Source organism: Neolamprologus multifasciatus, chromosome 12 (genome assembly GCF_963576455.1).
Source record: "Neolamprologus multifasciatus chromosome 12, fNeoMul1.2, whole genome shotgun sequence".
In the NCBI taxonomy this organism is placed as follows: domain Eukaryota; kingdom Metazoa; phylum Chordata; class Actinopteri; order Cichliformes; family Cichlidae; genus Neolamprologus; species Neolamprologus multifasciatus.
In genome coordinates this window covers 14,056,275-14,076,446 of record NC_140450.1, presented here as the reverse complement: position 1 = coordinate 14,076,446, position 20,172 = coordinate 14,056,275, and the positions used below count along the sequence as shown (strand labels likewise).

The following is a 20,172-nucleotide window of genomic DNA, read 5'->3' as shown; positions in this document are numbered from 1 at the left end:
TGAGTGAAATGCGTAATTCATACACGGTACAGATCTAATTTTGAAATCTTTAAATCAGTTTTTCTCTTGTTTCATTTCCATTACTGGATAATAGACAAATAGCTTTAATAATGAATTTATTTCTTATTGTTTTGAGTTTAATTTTCTGTTTATCAGAGTGTCTTTCTGTGTCCCATCTGTTCTTGTGATAGTTTATGCCACTCTGGAACTCATACAGTAGATGCAGAGAGGAGCATAAAAGGTTCATTCCAGGCAGCGAAAAGGAAAACGGTCACTTTATGTAGTATGTTGTCAGACAGCAGTTCAAAGCAAGCTCAAAGCCTCCTGCAAGTCTTTAGATAAGCATGAATGTCAGTGAGTACCCATATGTGGCCCCTAGGTGGGAGATGTACACCAATTAAGTGGTGCATGTATGTATGAGCATGCATCCTCTGAGGATGCTTCCTGTACCACTTTACACTGTGAAAGTTCACAAATCGCTTCACTCATTCACACTATTGTTTAGCTATATTGTTGGTATCCGTGGTCTTCTCTAAATGTGTGCTTAGGCAAAATTAAATTTTTTTGTACAAATGGGATTTTATTTGAGTTTGAGTAAATACAGCTATATTTATATTCTTGTTTTACTTTTCTTTGCATGTGTGTGCGTGTTATTTGCTTGGCAGCATCCCAGTGCACTTATCACCTCAGCCCAGACCCTGACTTTTTGCTCCAGGGGAGAGAGGAGAGAAGACTTAAAGTCACACCTCTCTCTGCTTTTTAATGTTTGTGAGTCTGTGTGCTTGGAGACGTGCATGAATACATGTGTGCAAGCAATGGGAGTGCCCGCATGATGGACTTTTCTATGTGAGGCAAGTTGATGAGAAAGGAGACTAGTGACACTTTTTAGCAACTGTGTCTGCATCTGTATGAAAAAAATTTTGCATAAATGTCTATATTTTTCTGCTGGTCTCAAAGATCTTGTGAGAGACACAGGTATCATTATTATTATTATTATTATTTTTATTTCTTTTTACATTTTTTCCTCTCATGTTCTTTCTCATCAGTTGACATTGAAAATCAGTGATCAGCTAATGTGAAAAACCATAATTTTTTCCTGAAATTTAAAATCGTTATCTCCATGTGGCTTGATTATGTTTCAGGTCCACTTCTGAGTGAATTTATTTTTTCCAGCTTTCATCATAAGCTGCTTCATATGTCTGCCATCTGCATCACTGGGGTAGCATAGGGGTCTGTTTGTGTCAGTGCCGCATAAACAGTGCCGTGCAGGTACGGGCAGAAGCCCTGGATACTGGCACTTAAGACATGAAATGTCACATCTCTAGAGATGAAGAAGCTTGAGGTAGTGGAGGAGGTGAAGCAGGCCCAAATAGATCTGAACACACCTCCATGCATGTTTTATTGGAACTGAAGTCCGATAGAGAGGTGGAATCTCTCCTCCTGCCACCCTGTGCAGGCGTGTGTATAGTCATGTTTTCCTAAATTTAGCCCTTAATTTAGAATTTTCCCTTTTGAATAAAATGTTTTTTTTTTAAATAAAGTACATTAAAAGAAATTGATTGAGACCATGTAGTATAGGAAACCTTTGCAGATAAATTTGCTTTCCAATATCATATACTGAGTGTTGATTTATCACAGTGGCTGTCAGTTAATTACAGGAAAATATATAATGCAGAATGAGTTCTGTTTTGTTAAACCACTGACACATTTTCTAGTGTTTCTTGCAGTATAGTGAAAAAGTCTTGAAACATCCCTTATATCTCTATTCTGTTAAGAAAAATGAAAAGTTCTGCACCTGTTTGAACATGTGGAGCTATGCAGGACATGGAAGTGGAGTTTATAAGGGAAAAGCAGACTTCTATTGTAGCAATTCTAACGCGCCTAAAAGTTGATATTTGGTATGAACACATTTATTCAACACAGCCTGAACTCTTCTGTTTTGCTCGATTTTTCATTCTTTATATTATCCTGTTTCTTCTTCAGGTACTTCAAAAAAACTATAGTTTTTTAGGCCTGCCACTTCATCTTTTATCCTCCACTTGTCCAGTTTCCTTAATTTTCCTAGATACAAACTGCACACCATGCTAAAATAGAAGTTTTCAGCCAACAGTTCTTTGAGAATTACTCTGTTGGTGAAAGAAAAATGATTTGATGACTGTTAAATTCATATGTTTTGCATTTTTATAGATTAATCTAAAGAAATGGGAACAAATGTGTTTTTGAGGCTAGTGATACAATCTAAAGTTGTTTAGACACAATGCTGGTTCATCCAATTGTTAGGTGCCTTTTTGTGCTTGAATAATTCAAAAACAGTGTTGAGTAGGGGTTATTGGGATCACCTGAGTGCTCACAGTAACAAATAAAGAAAAAATATTTCTATAAAAATGGTAAGGTACAAGACTGGATTGAAAATGAGTGAAAAAGAAGTCAAAGTCTCTCTTTGGAAACAATATAAAGAGATGAGAGTTGGCTTAGGATTAGTCCTGTTTACCAGGAAGGAAGATTAAGTAATTCTTCAAGCAGATATAGACATGTATTTTCTTTTAACAAAATGATTACTTTAGTTTCTTTCTTAGTTTTCTTTTTTTCTTTTCCTTGGACTTTTGAGCCGTTTGAGTCATTACCTGTTTGTGTGGATGAATAGAACTCTGTTTATTTTCTTAATTTTCAAAGTGCCTGAAAAAGAAAGATGTAGTCCAGCTTTGTACTTCTTTAAAGTAGCCACCTCACAGGGGCAGAGTGCGAATAAAAATTGGACTTCTGACTTGGACTATCACACCTAAATCGATCTCCCATGGAGTGTGAGATTAGAATTCAAACTGGATAGTATAGAAGTAAATGGCAGGACCAGTCATATTGTAATTTTTGTTATTTATAGGGGTTCTTCATTCTTCATTGAAGCAAATCACAATCATGAAGCGTCTCGATTGGACTGATTGCTGTCAGTGCAGGGGACCATTGATTTCACAACAGCCCTTGTCAGCCCATTATAGAAAGTGAAAGTTTCAGTACTTGAGCTTGGTGATGACTATTAACGAACGAAGGGAAATGTCAGCAGTGTCTCTTAAAAGGAATAATTTAATGAATATGCTATTGTGGAAATGCTAAAGATTAAATGTAAAAAATTGATTGAATAATTAAAGAATATTATAGTTATCTCATCTCATCTTTGTAACTATTATTTTTTGCTAAATGATGTTTCTTCTCACATCTTTTGCTATTTATCTGTCTTTATACATTATAGTATAGTTAGTCATTTAACATCTGCCTGCAGGTATTGGTTTGGTGTTTTGTTTTGTCTTGTCAAATTACATTTAGCTGCTTCCAAACACAGATTCACAGTCCTGATCAATGGGTGAATAAAGTGAGAATAGAAAAATTACTGTAATCATTGATTCAGTTGTTGTAAGCTGATCCCTTTAGGGATTGCCATAGTGGATCATCTGCCTCCATCTTATTCTATCCCTTGCATGCTCTTGTCACACCAACCCTCTGCATGTCCTCATCTAAAGTTTTCTTGTTTTCCTCCTGCCTGGCAGCTCTGTATTGAACATCCTTTGTCCAATATATCTCTTTTCTACACATGTCCAAAACATCTCAGCCTTGGCTCGCTAACCTTGTCTCTAAACTGCTCCTGAGCTGTCCCTCTGATTATACACATTTCTAATCTTGTCCATTCTGGTCACTCTGAACAAAAATCTTAGCATCTCTACCTCTAGCTCGGCCTTTTTTTTTTTGTTACTGCCACTGTCTCCAACCATATATCATAGCAGATCTCACCACTGCCTTGCAAACCTTCTCTTTCACTCTTGTTGCTGTCTTTCTGCCACAAATCACCCCTGACACTTGTTTCCACCCACTCCACACTCTCTTCTTCATCCCTCTTATACGCCGTGCATTGCTTTGGATGGTTGACTCCAGGTATTTAAACTCATCAGCCTTCACTATATCTACTCCCTGCTTGTTCACCTTTCCACCTGTCTTCCTCTCATTTACACACTTGTATTCTGACTGCCTTCTTCTTTCTTTCATATGCACAAGACCATAACAACAAATCTTGCTCCTGCCATCTCTTCATCTCCTACTGATTCTACCGATCCTTAATGTATTGCTTGCCAGTTAGTTCAGGAAGACCCAATTTATTACCTGTACTGACAAAGTGAACAAAACTAACTAAACCTGTTGTGGTTTTTACATCAAAAATATAACTCATTTACTAATTTATGACTTTTCTAATGCATATAAAAATGAAAAAGTTTCACATTAAAAACCCAGAGAAACATTAAAAATTATTTTAAACGCTCTTATTTTGTCAGGTGGCCAATATAATAATAATAATAATGATGGATTGGATTTATATAGCGCTTTTCAAGGCACCCAAAGTGCTTTACAATGCCATTATTCATTCACTCTCGCATTCACACTATGTAAATATGTTTACCAAACCTAAATATCTTGCATTATCTTGCATTTATCAGCGGTGTACTGGCCTTTTTTCTATATGTTAACAAATCCCGATGGGCCAGGAAAAAATCCATAGTTGTTTCCAGCCCTATCGGCCTAATAACTCACCCAGTGGACCTGTCACTTTGGAAACTGGGATCAGTTGCAACACACAACGAAGTTAAATTTCATTGAAATCAACTCTTATTGATGCAACCTTGGACTTACATGTTTGCCCATGAAATCTGAGTATTCTAGACAACCAGACTAAGCTAACTGCTGCTGTGTTTTGGCTTCTGTTCATAATGCATTATTTGATTCCTGTGCTTCATCTACAAGGCCAGTACCATCAAACAACAAGAAGGATAGGCAACATCAAAGATTTAGTCCAGTGGGTACTAATGACATGGGTTCTGTTTGTTGTGTTATGGGGGCACACACACACTTGAGCCCAATTACTCTCTCTCGTCTTTTTTAAAAAAAAAAAAACAAAAAAAAAAAACAACTACACTACGCTAATGTATGTGCACGGCACACATAAAGGTTATTGTGCTGCATTTATGTAAGTAAATGCCAATTACTGATTGAACTACAACATAAAAGTAAAAAATACGTCTGCCCTCTTGCAATCAAATCTTCAGAAATAAATAGGTATATAGTGAGCTGGCTGTTTTCCAAACCTAGTCACTGAATAGTGATCCAGGAAGGTCACACTTGATTGAATACTTTGAGCAATGCAAATAAAATTCCATTTGCCTCCATTGTAGTGTTTGGACCATAGAACTAGAAAAGAAAATCCAATACCTATTTACATAGCAAAATACCACAAGGTTTAATTTCCATCTTTATGGACTGCTTAAATAAGCAACCCTTGTACTATTTGTAATAGTGTGTGTTGTAGGCAGGTACCTTTCTCAAGGGCAAATCAATAGTAATTGCTAAGGAAGGAATGTGTACACTAATGATCCGCAACATTAATTTGTGTAGCTTCCTCTCCTACTGCCAAAATAGCTCTGACCTCGAGAAATGGACAAGGGACGTAAGGAAATGCTCTGTTTGCTACTTTATTCATATTTTTCTTTTTCTTTGTTTTTGTTTCTTTTGTTTTTTTCAGACTACATGATTTGCCAAAAAATTGTGACCCAGTTACAGTACAATTAAATAGGACTTGTATTAGGGAAAGCACAGAGTTAGAGAATCTGGGATACTACACACATAACATTACTAAAAGAAAAGTTGGCCAAGTTTTTTTTTTTTTTTTTTTTTTTTTTTTAAAGTGTGTTCACTTACACACACACAATAAGGAGGCCACAATAAGAGTTACATGTTGCATAGTCTCGGAAAACCTGTTCCCCTGCATGTTTTCCGCATTCCACTTTTTTTTTTCCAAAAAATTGATGTTGGACATCAGCTCTTGGAATTGGACTCCACATATCATTACGCATATTACTTCTTATGGATAATTATATGACAGCTGCGTTGTAGCATCCCAGGTGCACACCAGCTACATATCCTCATTTTCTAAGTCTCATTTGGTGTGCTTTACTGAGGAGTACAGCAAATGTTTTGTTTAATGTAATTTCGATTTATTTGAACAGAATGCTTGGTTTAGTCATTTATAGCATTTGCTCAAAATGTGTAACTGATGAGATTTTTGTTCCAGGCTATTAGGCTAATGAGTTGATCTTCAGTATCGCGTTATTCTGGAGTTGGTATTGGAAGGGTTTGGTAAAAATGATAGTGCTATAACAATTATTTTCAAAGTTGTTCTATGAATGTGAAAAGTGACAATGCTACAGTCAATCTCGGGCTAGCAGAAGTTTGACTGCAGCTCTACCTGAATGTTGTTACACAAATGCAATTACATTCATAAATAGAAATAAAATTGTATATATTGTATTTAGTTAAGAAGCATTCATTGCATCCTTGTACCAAAAGAAAGGATTTTGCTTTACAAAAAAAAAAAGATTTAGCCAATGCCAGTTTGTCATACTCACTTTTCTTATTTTGTGTAGATTAGCCAAGTAACTAATTTGGCTCCTTAAATAAAAATTTAATTAAACATGCTTGAGTTATTAAGATGATAAATTAAGAAAGTTGGTGCATTTAAAATTCACATTACAGGTTTTCATTTCTCAGAGTTAACCAAAAGTATTATTTAAAGCTTTGATGAGCTACCAATGAATCTTTGAATTGATCTTGTCATTCAACGATTTTTCATTATTTCATTTTAAAGAACAATCAACTTGCCTCTAAAGGTCTTCCAGAGGTATATATTTATAGGAAATGAGTTTCAGCGTGTTATCAATTCACTCTGAGTCACACAAAGCATTAATAATGAAGACATGTCATTCTTGCTTTATTATTGCTCCTGTTCTCAAGCAGACCATCGGTGTCAGTATAATTTGGTTTTGTTGAATAACAGACCTCTCTGTTATTTTGTAGCACAAGATATAAAGATTTTCCTTTGTACTGCCTAAGACATACAGAGTTATCAAAATTTGTTTTCATCTCTGTCGGTTCCCAGCTTTAATGTCCATGAGAGCAGTCGGAGTTGGCATGATTGCAGTTTTTTTTTTTTTTTTTTTTTAAATTGGCAAGCGATATAGAAAAGCTAATAGGCTTATCAAGAAATCCAGAATATTGCATTGTGTCTGTAAGGCAGTACTTGGAATGCTGTCATTGTGTTCTGTTTGGATAGTTGACTAGAGTAAGTTATTATTGGTAAGTTAAAGTAAATATACAGATTGATCTGCAACCCCAAAGCCGTGCAGTATGTAGTTTAGCAGTATCTTGCTGAAATATGCAAGGCCTTCCCTGAAACAGACATCTGGATCAGACCACATGTTGCTGATAGTGCCCCCATACCATCAGAGGTACAGCGTCCATGTTTTCTACAGTGGATTTCAAATTTTGATCCATCTGCCCACAGAACAATTTCCCACTTTGCCTCAGTCCATTTTTAATCAGTTTAGTCAGAGATGACTGCATTTCTGGATAATTTTCACATATTACTTATTCTTTGCATGTTAGAACTTTGACATGTATTTGTGGTTGGCACACACAATGATTTCCTTCTCTTCTGAGCCTATGCAGTGATTTTTTTTAATCACTGCATAGGCTCAGTGTTTTTAATTGAGTGCTGAGGACCTAAAGATCATGAGCGTCCAGTGTTGAGATTTTTTTCTCTTTTTCCAATTGGTGAACCAATGCACATCTTTACTTCTGAAGAAAACTGCGTTTCTAAGATGCTATCCATATGTATACAATCTTGTTACTGATCTGTTGCCAGTTAACCTAATTAGTGGCAAAATTTTCCTCCAGTGGTGTCTGTTTAGTACCACTTATTTTTACCCCCTGTCCCGGCCTTTTTACAGCATGTTGCTGCCATGACCTAGTTCACTATTTCATGAATCTTTTGTGAAACAGTCAAATGTCTCATTTTAAACATTTGATATGTATTCTATTGTGACACTCAGCTGAATGTCACAGAGAAAATGAGAAGCATTAGGAAGGTAACCAGAAGGCAGTTTACCTCCATTTCCATGACTTACATTAAATCAGTTTCCTAGATATCCACACAAGCTTCTGCTCGACTAATGAGGCTAAAACAGCAGATAAAAACATGAAATTTTTTCATCCATGAGCTACCTGTAATGTTTCTTATAACTGATGCATGAAACAAACATAAATGGCATCATATTTGGGCTGAACAGACTTTTTTTTATCACTCTAATTGGATCAAGAGGTCTGACCTTGTGCATTTCCAGCATAAATACACCAATTTTCAACCTCAGCAGAGATCAAATCTGACAGAATGATTTACATCTGTAATGCTATTCAGGACTTTAAAGGATTCTCAGATCCCTGTTAGACTAATGCTAAACAGTTATCATTAGTGTTGGCATACTGATGACTCTATTCCATGTTAACATTTTAATAAGGCTGTGCTCTTAAAAAGAGAAGCCAGATATTATGATGTTATGCATGCACCACGGGGAGCATTAGAATGATTTTGCCCTATGACATCTCTGCCAGTCTTTGTTTTTACATTTCAGCTCTGCTAATCAGATGATGCACCCAAAAGCATGTTGAGTATTTAAACCTGTCAGCTCCCTGCATTTATTGGGAGTTAATTAGTCTGATTCAAATAATGAGGATAATTGATCTTTGCTCTGACAATTCACTTGTAAAATCGATCATTATGTATCTTAATTACCAGTGAAAAGCTTATTCATTCTGCATATGGCTCATTACAGCGCTAACAAATCTCTATGATTTTGATTGTTTGGTTGGAGAACAATACAGTGTAATTCACACTATTGCACTTTTCTCACCAATCACCATGTTAATGCTATGCTATGTAAAGAACTCTGGCTGTTTATTAATTTTTTCTTCTTTTATTTTTATATGCAATTGTAATTCTTATTTTTATTATTTTAATTGATGATTTTACTGCTCTAAATCTTTTATTTTCCTAATTTGCCATTCTGCCTTCTTTGCCCTCTCACTTGTAGCTTTCTGTAGAAATTGATACTTTTTTAAATGCACTATGCTGCCAGTGGAAGCCGGTCACTAATGTTTATTGATAATATGACTGATACAAGTAGGGTGAATTATGAAGTGTACAGGTCTATATTAGCTGCTCAGACTGAGCCAAATACAGCAAAACTGATAGAACAGCACTTCACAATGCAAATAATGACCCAAAACAAGTTTAAAAGGCAAAGAAATTGAATGTTCGGCAGTGGCTAAGTCAGCCATCTGATCTCAACCCAATAGAGCATGCCTTTCAGTTCCTGAAGACCAAAATGAATGCAGAAAACCCCACAAACAACCAGCAAGTGAAGGCAGCTGCACTAAAGGTCTAACAGAGCACCTGAAGTGAGGAAACGCACTATTTGGTGATGTGAACGGGTACTAGTCTTTGACTGTAGAAGATTGTCTTAGAACAGGGGTGTCCAAACTCCGGCCCGCGGGCCGCGGCCCGCAAGTAATTTTATAAATAGAATCGAATATGGCCCACACTTCAACTTTTGCTTGAGTGTATTGCACTTCTTAGTTTTAACACCAGGGGGAGCTACTGTTGATCAAGGCAGTTGCTCCACCAAAAAGGACAATCACAGAAGAAATTTAGCCCAAGTTAGTTACTAAACATGGCAGAACCAAAGAAGCGAAAGGTAGAAAGTGAATGCAGAAAATTTCAGACATGGTGGGAGAGTGAATATTTCTTCAAAGAATTCAAGGGGAAGTGTGTCTGTTTGATCTGCACTGAAATTATGGCAGTTATGAAAGAGTATAATGTACGACGTCATTATGAAACCAAACATCAGGCCTATGCATCCTACACTGGTGCTGAGGGAGAGCAGAAATTAAAGCAAGCGGTAGCTCTCCTGCGGGGTCAGCAACAGTAATTTTTTCGTGCTCAAAAGGTCCAGGAAAAGGCTACAATAGCCAGCTATGAGGTCGCCCAACTCATCGCAAGACATGGCAAGCCTTTTTCAGATGGAGACCTCATAAAACACGGCCTCGTTAAAGTCACCGAAATAATGCGCCCGTCAACAACGTCAGCATGTCCAGAAATCCAGTTGCTGAAGACTTGTCAGCCAACATTAAACTGCAACTGTCTGATAAAGCTGTGCTTTTGATCTTTACTCCATCGCATGCGATGAGAGCACCTGTACCCGTGTGTTAATGTGCAGGTACACATGCTTCAAATATCAATAATGCGCATCAATTCTGTCACTACCCTGCTTTTGCACACCACTTTCTTATATGCGCTTTTCTTGTTAACACACAGAGTACACACCGCTGTGCACTGCCCACGTACACGCAAAGTCAGCTGATCTCATCTGATGCAGATTTGCTCCTTGATCAAGTGACATTTGTCTGGATTTTTGGCACGAGTGGCGATCAGCACCGCGGCTGGATGTCCCGATTTACATACCCAGCGCAGCTGGTACTCACCAGAATAATTTACTAAAATTATATGCACTCCTGTTATTAAGTCCAGTTCAGTCTGTTAATGTTGATAACTGTTTCAAACGAACGTTAATACGTGTGTTGCTAAGCCTAATAACTTAAATAACAAGCTTGAAATGTACCCGTCCCATTTCCCCCTTTATTGTTTTTTCTCTGTGCTGTAAATCTTCTGTCTAAGAAGAAATCTGAGGCTGCTGTTCTGAGAATGAGCTACCAAAGCTTTTTCTGAATAAACCAATAAAGATCCATCTATGGAAAGCTGTGATGAAGGCAGTTTTGTCTTTAATTATATTCAACAATATAATATATTCGACCACTTGTAAGTGATTTTTCTAAGTTTAATACACTAAAGTTAAGGTTATATACCTAATTTCTAGTAAGTGGCCCAGCCCCTCCTATATTTTTATGTATGTGGCCCTCAGTGAAAAAAGTTTGGACACCCCTGTCTTAGAAGTATTAAAAAGTCCTCCTTTTAATCCTTTTAAAAAGCTTTAAAGAAAGGGAACCAATATATAAATTATCTTTTTTTTAAAAAATAATAATTTAGCCGTTTAGTTCCATGAATGTTTATTTATTGACGACTATCTTGCGAGTGTCATCTTGTGTATTTTAGCAAATTTTGCAATTTTAACACAATGACGTTAATTAAATGCAAAGGCCCTCAGTATAATGTGACAGATACTATGTTTTGCCCTCTGTAAGCTAAAGCACAGCACTTATGGATCTAGTATACTGTATACACAGTATGATCTGTGAATAGAGTAGCTGTTTTGAGTGTTTTACAAATTACTTAAAGATTGTTAAACTATGGAGTGAACACTGAATAAAGTGAATGGGGGATTTACAGCATGAAATGTACTGCTTATGCTGCTAACAAAATCATGCTGCCATTATGTGTGAAGCTGGAATTGAGGAATAGACTGTCCATTATAATGTAATACTTTCTGTCACAAGCTACAATTTTAAGATGGGTAATGGCACAACAGATGCTGTTAAAGGGCACGGTCTAAGTATGAAGTGTCTGGTACAGTGTAGCACATTCTCCTTAGATAGTTTGCAGGCATCTTAAACAATTAGCTCGATTTTGAAGATTATTTGTCACAACAAAGGCTTTATTAGAAACACTAGTGTGCTTTTTTTTTTTTAAACTTTGAATTGAGCTCTTGTGGGATTTAAAAAAAAAAAGTGATGTTTAACCTCCTAAGACCTGAACTCTTTCATGGCATGCATTTTTAATTTCTCTTTGCTGTTTGGGCTGATTGGGACCTTATGAATGTAAAAACAAAGAACGTGATTTTTTTTTTTTTGTATTAACCTTATTTTTGTTTCTGAGAAAAATCAGATCCACATATGAGGATATTCACTTTAGATTTCGATAGAACAGTGGCAGTGTAATGTCCTCGTAAGTGGATATCAGGCCCTTGTAGAGCAAAATTTAGTATTTTGGTCTAGACAACCCAAAATGTGATGTCCACATATGTGGACCAAGGTCCTAGGAGATTAAACTAGATATGTGATATTACACTTAAATTTGTGTGCAGGGTAATACAGAACATAAAGCAAAACACACTGATAAAGAAAAACTGTTTTTTAAGGCAACACGATTAAAAAAAACATCAAATACCTCATTTGGTAGCGGCAATAACAATAATACAAATATTTGTTGTTTTCCTGAATCTGGCATGCATGTGAAAAGCCTACAACCACTTAAGAGAAAAGGATCCTTGTAAATACTCAACTTTGGTCTGGGTGCTTTGTTTTTTGTGCGCTTCCTCAATTAATGACATTTTAACAAGTTTAATGACAAGTTTTAAACAGAAAAAGTTGCTGACTGCATCTTTCCCCTCTTAGTGCCATCTTATAAATGCAGAAGTTGGTCTTTTAATGCATACCAGATGGCACACCAGATTTCAGACAGGATGTCTCATATCACTGTTTGACCAAGCTTGTCACTCAAAGCCCTGGTTCAAAGATTCCTCTAATTCATGGCCTTCTGCTTAGAGCACTAAAAAGAAATGTTTTTCTGATCCTGCTAGTAGGGCTGGGCCATATCATACCGTTTGTGGTAATACCGGTATAATGTTAGGCAATGATAAGAAAAAGAAATATCGCGATAGAATATGGGTAAGACACGCATGCGCAGTGCCTTTGTTTTCATACGCACATGGCAGAAAAAGCATGGCGGCGACGGAGAATGAGAAAGGCGAAAGCAGATTGTTGAATGAAATAGATGAACCAGAATTGGTTTGTAAAAATGCTGCAACTTCATTGGTGTGAAACTGGTTTGGCTTTCGTCCATCAGATTAACACCAAAGCACAATTTTTGGTAGAGCATGCTAGCGAGCTGTTGTTATTACCGTGTTTTTCGGAGTTGCTCTTAAAATCCTTTGATTTTCTGAAAAATCACACAATAATGATTTAAATGTTGATTTAAATTTAAATGTTTCTCATGCCTGTTTAAGCTCCTACACATTTTCAAGTCTGCACCTGTATGACAGAATGCTGAGGAACGCTTACATTAAGCCCTTTAGTACAGTACTAATTACGATATTGCCATTCGTGCTGCCTCACTAGGTGAGGAAATTACTGCAATCAAGGAATAATCTGCTCTCGAAGTCAAGAGGCCATGCCCTAATGAAAAGTAGAGAGAGATGTGTACATTTGTGTATGTGGTGTTTTTAATCTTTCTGTTTTTATTTTTTCTTTACAGCGATTATTCTACTCATGTCTCAACTCTGTTCTGTCTGATGTTGTTTGGTTTCTTTTATGTTCTTTATTGTAGTAGTTTTCTAATTTGTCAGTGCAATGTATACGTCCTTGTACTGGGGACATAGCTATTAGTAATGAATGCACCGAGGGGTTTCCAAAGCACTCCTTTTTTCTTTTCTGTTTTTTAAACTGAGCTCATTGACATATAGCTTTGAGCACAAGTTTAATGCATTAGTGATGTAAAGTCACAGTTTCCCACTGAGAGGCTTACAGATAAACAATGAGATATGCCTGTCATGACTTTCTTAGAAGATTTAATGATGCACTATAAACATGACTATTAGTAGGCCTAAGGGCATAATGATAATCAACATCCAAGGCCTTAGGAATTGATGCCCTATACATCATATCACCGTATTCCTAAACAGTGAGACAGCTTCAGCTGGTTTCGTTTTTTGGGTTTTTTTTCTTCTGCAAACGATAGGAAAGTTTCATTTCTGTCTTAATTTCTTAACTAGATTGCCTGTGTGATGTTTGAATGTACATACAGCCATCATAATATTGAAACTCTGTTTTTTCCAATCATGCCACCAAAACAGTTTTGCCTTTTAAGGCATGAATACAGAATTTCTAGTTGTGTTGTCTGGTGGCTGGCACAAGAACTTTGGCAGTGAAGTCTTAGGGACTTGTTTTAGGGGTTTGAGTCTTCATGGATTGATTGGCGTTCCAGTGCATGCTGTGCAGTGGATACTCGCCTTGCTTGAGATCTCTTGGGAGGCAGAGTTATTATGCCTTAGGCTCTTTGTTTTGTTCCTCCAGCCCTTCTTGGCTAGCTTTTGCAATGTGGCAGGGCATCATGCCTTGCTGTGGACAGCTGCTGCTGTCAGGCGGTGGGTGTTCAGTGGTGAGGTGAGTGGTCAAATTATGGTTATTTTCCAACACCATACCCTTACTCTATAAGGTACGGTATAAAGTTCAGAAAAGTCAAATGCAGTTTGTGAAACTACATGGGTACACAATCCTGCTTCCAGCTCAATTTTGTAGTATGCACACCAGCATGCTTTTCTGTTCATGCATGATCTAATACATACTTGGAGAGGACTGCTGAAGTTTATAAAGAAAAAGAATAAATTCTTTATTTTGTTGTCACTAACTGTGTGTCTGTTTTAAAATGTAGGCAATTAGCTGCTTACAGTGAGAGCTCAGTTTTTATACTTCTTTTTAAAAGTATAACTAATGATGTCCATTACCCAAACCTCAGGTTTAATTTTCCACAATAATCTCCTACTTTAAATTATGTAGATGTGTTGGGTATTGTATAGTTTGTTGTAGTCTTTGTTTATTAGTGAATGCTAGATATATATATTGAAACACTTGTAATGAAATAGTCATTTGTAAAACTAATACAGCCTGCCATTACAGCTGCTGTTGTGGTTTGCCACAACCTTCACAGCCATCCTGCAGACATGTACAGCAACTTTAATAACTGCCGCTATTTATTTAGACTCTTTCTTTCCTGTCAGTCTTGGCAAACTAAATTAAATAATTTCTTCCTTTAAATTGTCAACATGTGTAAAAGTACCACCTCGGTACAAGACTCTTCAAAGAAGTCTTATCATTAATTAACGCTAAAATGTTAAATATGATTGATGTATCTCTATCACTGGATAAGGTACCACAAGCTTTTAAGGTGGCTGTAATCAAACCACTGCTTAAAAAGCCGTTACTTGATCCAGCTGTCTTTGCTCATTATAGACCAATCTTCAGGTGTCCTCCTATTTCAAAAATTTTTGAAACAGCTAATTGATCATTTGCAGAGGAACAGAGGTTTCAGTCAGGTTTTAGCATTTCACTGAAACAGCACTAGTGAAGATTACCAATGACCTTATGGCCTCTGACAGTGGACTCATCTCTATGCTTGTCATGTTCGACTCCAGCGCAGCATTTAATATCTTTTCTCTGTCCCCTAACCCCAAACCGGTCACAGCAGATGGCTGTCCCTCCTTGAACCTGGTTGTGCCGAAGGTTTCTTCCTGTTAAAAAGGGAGTTTCTCCTTCCCACTATTACAGAGTGCTTGCTCATAGGGGTCATCTGATTCTTGGGTTTTTTTCTCCAAAATACTGTAGAGTTCTTACTAGGGCTGGACGATATGACCCAAAATTCATATCTCGATATTTTTTACCTGGACGGCGATATAAGATATATATCTCAATATTTTTTTTAAAGCCATAAAGTAAGAACAAAAAGAGAGCTCTTAGTCAAAGCTGTGTCCCAGATGTCACACAGGCACTTTTATTAACATAGAGCATAGATGTACATAAAATTTACTCAAAAAATTATTAAATAATAATGCTCCATAAATAAAAGAAAACAATGTTGTTTTTGTGCGTAACAAAAAGCTCACAATTGTGCAGTCAAAATGTAAACTAAAAGACGCTGAGCATAGTAACAAAGACAGATTTCACAGCTGCTCTGTTCCCAACTTCTACTGTGTGACTGACAGCATTGAGTTTGAAATCCTCTTCGTAACCACGTCTCTTAACAGGTGCCATTTATGGTCCTTATACACAGTAGGGTAATGTTACGTTGAAGCACAGTATGTATCACTCCGCGTCCGCGAGGCTCCTCGGTAGCCGTAATGTTCTGACAATCCATCAAGCGGTGCAGCAGCGTAGCTTACCAAAGTCGTACTAAAACATTTTTTGACAGATTGCTGAGCGCCGTGTACCACATAAAATCGGTTCGCGGCCATCAAGCACAACCAGAATTCATACATAAGGCGCGCTGTAAACTTTTGAGAAAATGAAAGGATTTTAGGCTGTGCAGCGCCTCTGGGCTGCATGGCGTTAGCGTGGTTAGCTAGCTAACACGTTGACGGCGTCCAGCCCCACGCACTGGGCGATGCGCAGTAACTCGTTAACGGAGATTTGCCGTGTCCATCTTGTCGCTGCAGGTGAAGCGATAGGGGAGGAGGGGGAGTTGTGTTCAGTGAAGGAGGGGCGAGGCAGAGTAACGTTGCGTAAAGACAACAGTGGACGAAAGAGAGGCAAACTTGCGGCTCCACAAGTATAGTTATAACGTAACATAGACTATATCGATATAAAGGATATTGTCACATCTTATATCTCGTATAAAAATATATCGATATTTTTTAAAAACTCGATATATCGCCCAGCTCTAGTTCTTACCTTAGTCCCTAAAGTCACTTGATGCGACTCAGGCTCAATATATGGAATTATATACATAAACCTGAAAGGAACTGCACTGTGTGATGAATGCCTGTATCATTTAGAACACCTATATTCATTGAAATTACATTCATATTATTTATATTAAGAAGTTATGCGTTGATCCTGAGGGGTTCTTTAGATTAGGTCAGCCAGGCTCCCTGATTAAGATTTAATAAGGCTGTAGAGAACCCTTTTTAAATGGTCAGAAGCAGTAGTCAAGCAATGAGTGTTAAAATCCCCCAAGACTCAGATTTCAGCCTTACATGTCTTCAGTCATGTTTCTGATATTAGGTATTAAACGTCATTGCAAATGCTTACTGGAGAACTAAATGTAAAGTGCTTAATGGCTCTGATGCTTTTCCGTAAAGGCTGCTGTCTGTAGTTGTCTATAGTTTGTGACCTTTGGAAAGCATTATAGCATTGGCCATACATGATCTTTTCTTTTGTTTTTGTAAGTAATGCAGATTCTTTGTCTGAGATTTCCATTAGCTTAGCAATACTGTATGCTAAAGTAGTAGAAAGCAATGCGGACTCAAATGTTTTTTCTGGGCAAAGCATGACTGAAAATGCCTTATTAGCATAAATTCATCTGTATTTTTGAGCGAGACATAAACAAGCAACTGGTCAGGAAATTTCTCCTATTTACTAGTCTAAAGATTTGTTGGATGTGATAGAATGGGATCTATTTGTATTGTCTGGAGTTTTCAGAGTTAACTGTTTGTGGGTTTTCGAGCAGTTACATTTGTCTGAACACCACCACAGTAGATGTCAAATACTAATGGGAGGGCACTATGTAATTTATTAAAAAAAAAGTTGGTCTAAATCTTAAACAGTTAACCCCCTTAAAGCTGAAAATTTGCACTTCAATCACTTCTTGATTATTTGATTTAAACTCTTCTGTGGTGGTACACAGAGGCAAAATTACAAAAAATCAATCTTTGTCATTGTAAGTGGTAGGAGACAGAGTCTGCAGGCAACACAAAAACACCCAACTGACTAAAAGCGAGGTACTGATCACTTCTAAACAGAGCTGTGGGAGTCCAGTGGTGCAAGTCCAGTCAGTATCGTTTAATACAAGTTAAGACAAAATGTCATTGGTGCAATGAAAGGGACAGTCTGCTCAGCTGCAAGGTTGGTGAGATCAGGATGTCTATCATTGCTATAGCCATTATTATACTGACTGAGTTGACTTTATATCACCAAGCAATATTTTTTTTTCCTCACTTAAATTTCTTACTGATGTAAATAAGAGCTAACCTGATCATTAGATCTGGACACTCTATTTATGAATTTTTTGTTCCCGTACTTGGATGCAAAAAATTCTCAAATTATGCAAAGCTATTTCTTTATTTTTAATTAGTTATTTTAACCTTCTTTTTTTTCTTTTACTTTTTTCTTCAGTATCATCTACTGTGCCATTTGTTCCTGTCCTGGATTTATTTAGGGCTTTGGGGACTAGTGGACATTTCCTGCACATGTTTGTGTTTTATATGCAGTCTTTGTGTTTGCAGTAGCACATTTACTCTTCCTGTGAAAAACATACTTATGAGACAGAAAGATTGTACTGGAGTTTTTCACAGGAAGAGTAAATGTGCTACTGCAAACACAAGGACTGGCTGCTCCGATGCTAAGAGACTCCCCTCCAGCCACTGTATGTTTATGCTTTAAGAGCATAAAAAGCCTGTGGTGGGCTTTAAAATGTTGGAATTGAATTGCTCTCGAGCTGAATGTGAATAACGACACACATGAGTTTGTGTTAGTCATCGTTAAGCTGAAATTATGATTTAAAAATTCACATCGAATTGGAATGTCTGTGGAAGGAAGATTTTAGTGCTACATCTTTTACATTTAAAATGTGGAATTAACACGTCCATGTTTACATGTTCTATGTATGTTTATTTGTCCCCGCCCAATAACTTAAGATATATGCTTGCGTGTATAAGTATGTAGGTGTCCTTTAATCAGGACAGTGTATGTGGGGACAACAGTCAATAGCTGATATCTGCAGCAGTTGGAGTAGAGGTAATAGGATTAGTGTCAGACTCGGATATTCAGCAGGCCCATTCCCACCAAGCCAGCGTAGCTCTGCCAGCAAAACATGCACACATATAGACTCCCTCTCTTGCATAATATCCATTAGCCACACTCTTATATATGCTTCCATAATTACTGGCATAGGAGCAATTCTTTGCTATCCTTATTCTTTGATGTTCATAATCAGTCTTAAGTTCAATCTGATGTGGCGCCTCGCCTTAGGGCAATGCCCCAATATCCTGCACTTTTACTGAATTTTTTTTTTTTAAAAATCCCATGAAAAGAGCAAATTCAACAATTAATTTTTACATGATTTTGTCTTTAGGTGCTTATAAGCATCATAATTTCTAAGTGGGATTTACTTAAACCACAATGCCTATGATTATTGTATTGAAGGACCATCATTCATGGCAGCATGTTTTCATTTTTTTATCAGCAGTGAAGGTTTTTGACACATCATGATTTTGCTACACTTGAGTTTAATCTCGAGTTTGGTCTTTTAATGTAAACTGGATCATCTTTTTTTTTTTTTTTAACTGTCTATTCAGATTGATGGTGTTTTCCATGAGCTCACCCACTGGTTTTAAGTAACTATAGCATGAAAAATATCTTTTGCAGCACATAAGAAAATATGCCTGTGATAAATTGGGGACTTTTTTTGTATACAGATTCGATCATATACAAGTATGCAGATACTAAAATGTATGGCTTAAAACTTTTAAGCTGCCAAGTTGTGAATAATTTACTACAAGTGGTTGGCATTGTTTGCACCGTATGCCTAATGCAACACACATTGTTTGACACAGACAAGCCCAGTGATAGGTCTGTTCATCCAGAGACACTGATGAACGTAAAAAAAAAAAAGAGAGACAAAAGTATTTTGCATGTAACATATGTCACATTTCAATTTAATTCAATTTAATTTATATTGCCAAATTTAAAACAACAGTTGCCTCAAGGCGCTTTAAATTGTAAGATAACGATGTTACAATAATACAAAAAACCCCAGAGAAAACCCCAATAATCATATGACACCCTTTGAGCAAGCTTTTTTTTGGCAATTGGTGAGAATGTAAACTCTTTTAATAACAACAAACCTCCAGCAGAACCAGGCTCAGGAAGTGGAGCCCATCTGCTGCGACCAGTTCAGGTGAGGGAACGAAGACAGGATTACGACGCGCTATTGAAGAGAGCCAGAGATTAATATCAACTAATGATTATAAGAAAAGTTGCGCGTGAACACACAGTGAGTTAAAAACGTATGTCTTGTGACATAAAGTACTGTATATAAGCAGGAAAGTACTAAGTCATTTGATTTCTGCTGCAACATTTGAATGGTAATGTCAGAATTTGGAGTAAACAGTGTACCTGTAAAAGCATGGATTTATCCTTACTTGTGTTAATGGTTCAGGCTGGTGCTGGTAGTTTAATGGTGTAGGGAATATTTTGTTGGCACACTTTTGGGCCAGTTGAGTGTCTCATAAATTCCTTTATGGACCAAAATGTAGCCATCTTCTCAAAGTGGTTTCTTGAACACAGTGAGTTCACTATACTGAAACGGACAAAGTTGCCAGATCTCAATCCAGCAGAGCATCTTTGCATTGTGGTTGAATGGGAGATTCTCATCATCAGTGTCCAACCAACAAATCTGCAACAAGCATATGATGCCATTATGTCAGAATCGTTGCGGAGAAGCATCTTATTTAATCAATGCCACCAAAAGTTAGGGTGGTCCAATGTGTCAGATATGGAAAGCCCTTTCCCAGTAAAAAC

The 20,172-nt window shown here is 37.1% G+C and overlaps 1 protein-coding gene and 1 long non-coding RNA gene across 2 annotated transcripts in view; both read left to right on the top strand.

Annotated features, from left to right (window-relative positions):
- ipo11 (importin 11) overlaps nucleotides 1-20,172 on the top strand; it is a 124,520-nt gene that overhangs the window by 90,302 nt on the left and 14,046 nt on the right. The gene's annotated exons all lie outside the window — the stretch shown is intronic.
- On the top strand, nucleotides 6-18,654 carry LOC146506626 (uncharacterized). The gene is made up of 2 exons (XR_014877401.1): nucleotides 6-15,257; nucleotides 16,311-18,654. It is a non-coding gene; the product is annotated as an uncharacterized LOC146506626 (long non-coding RNA).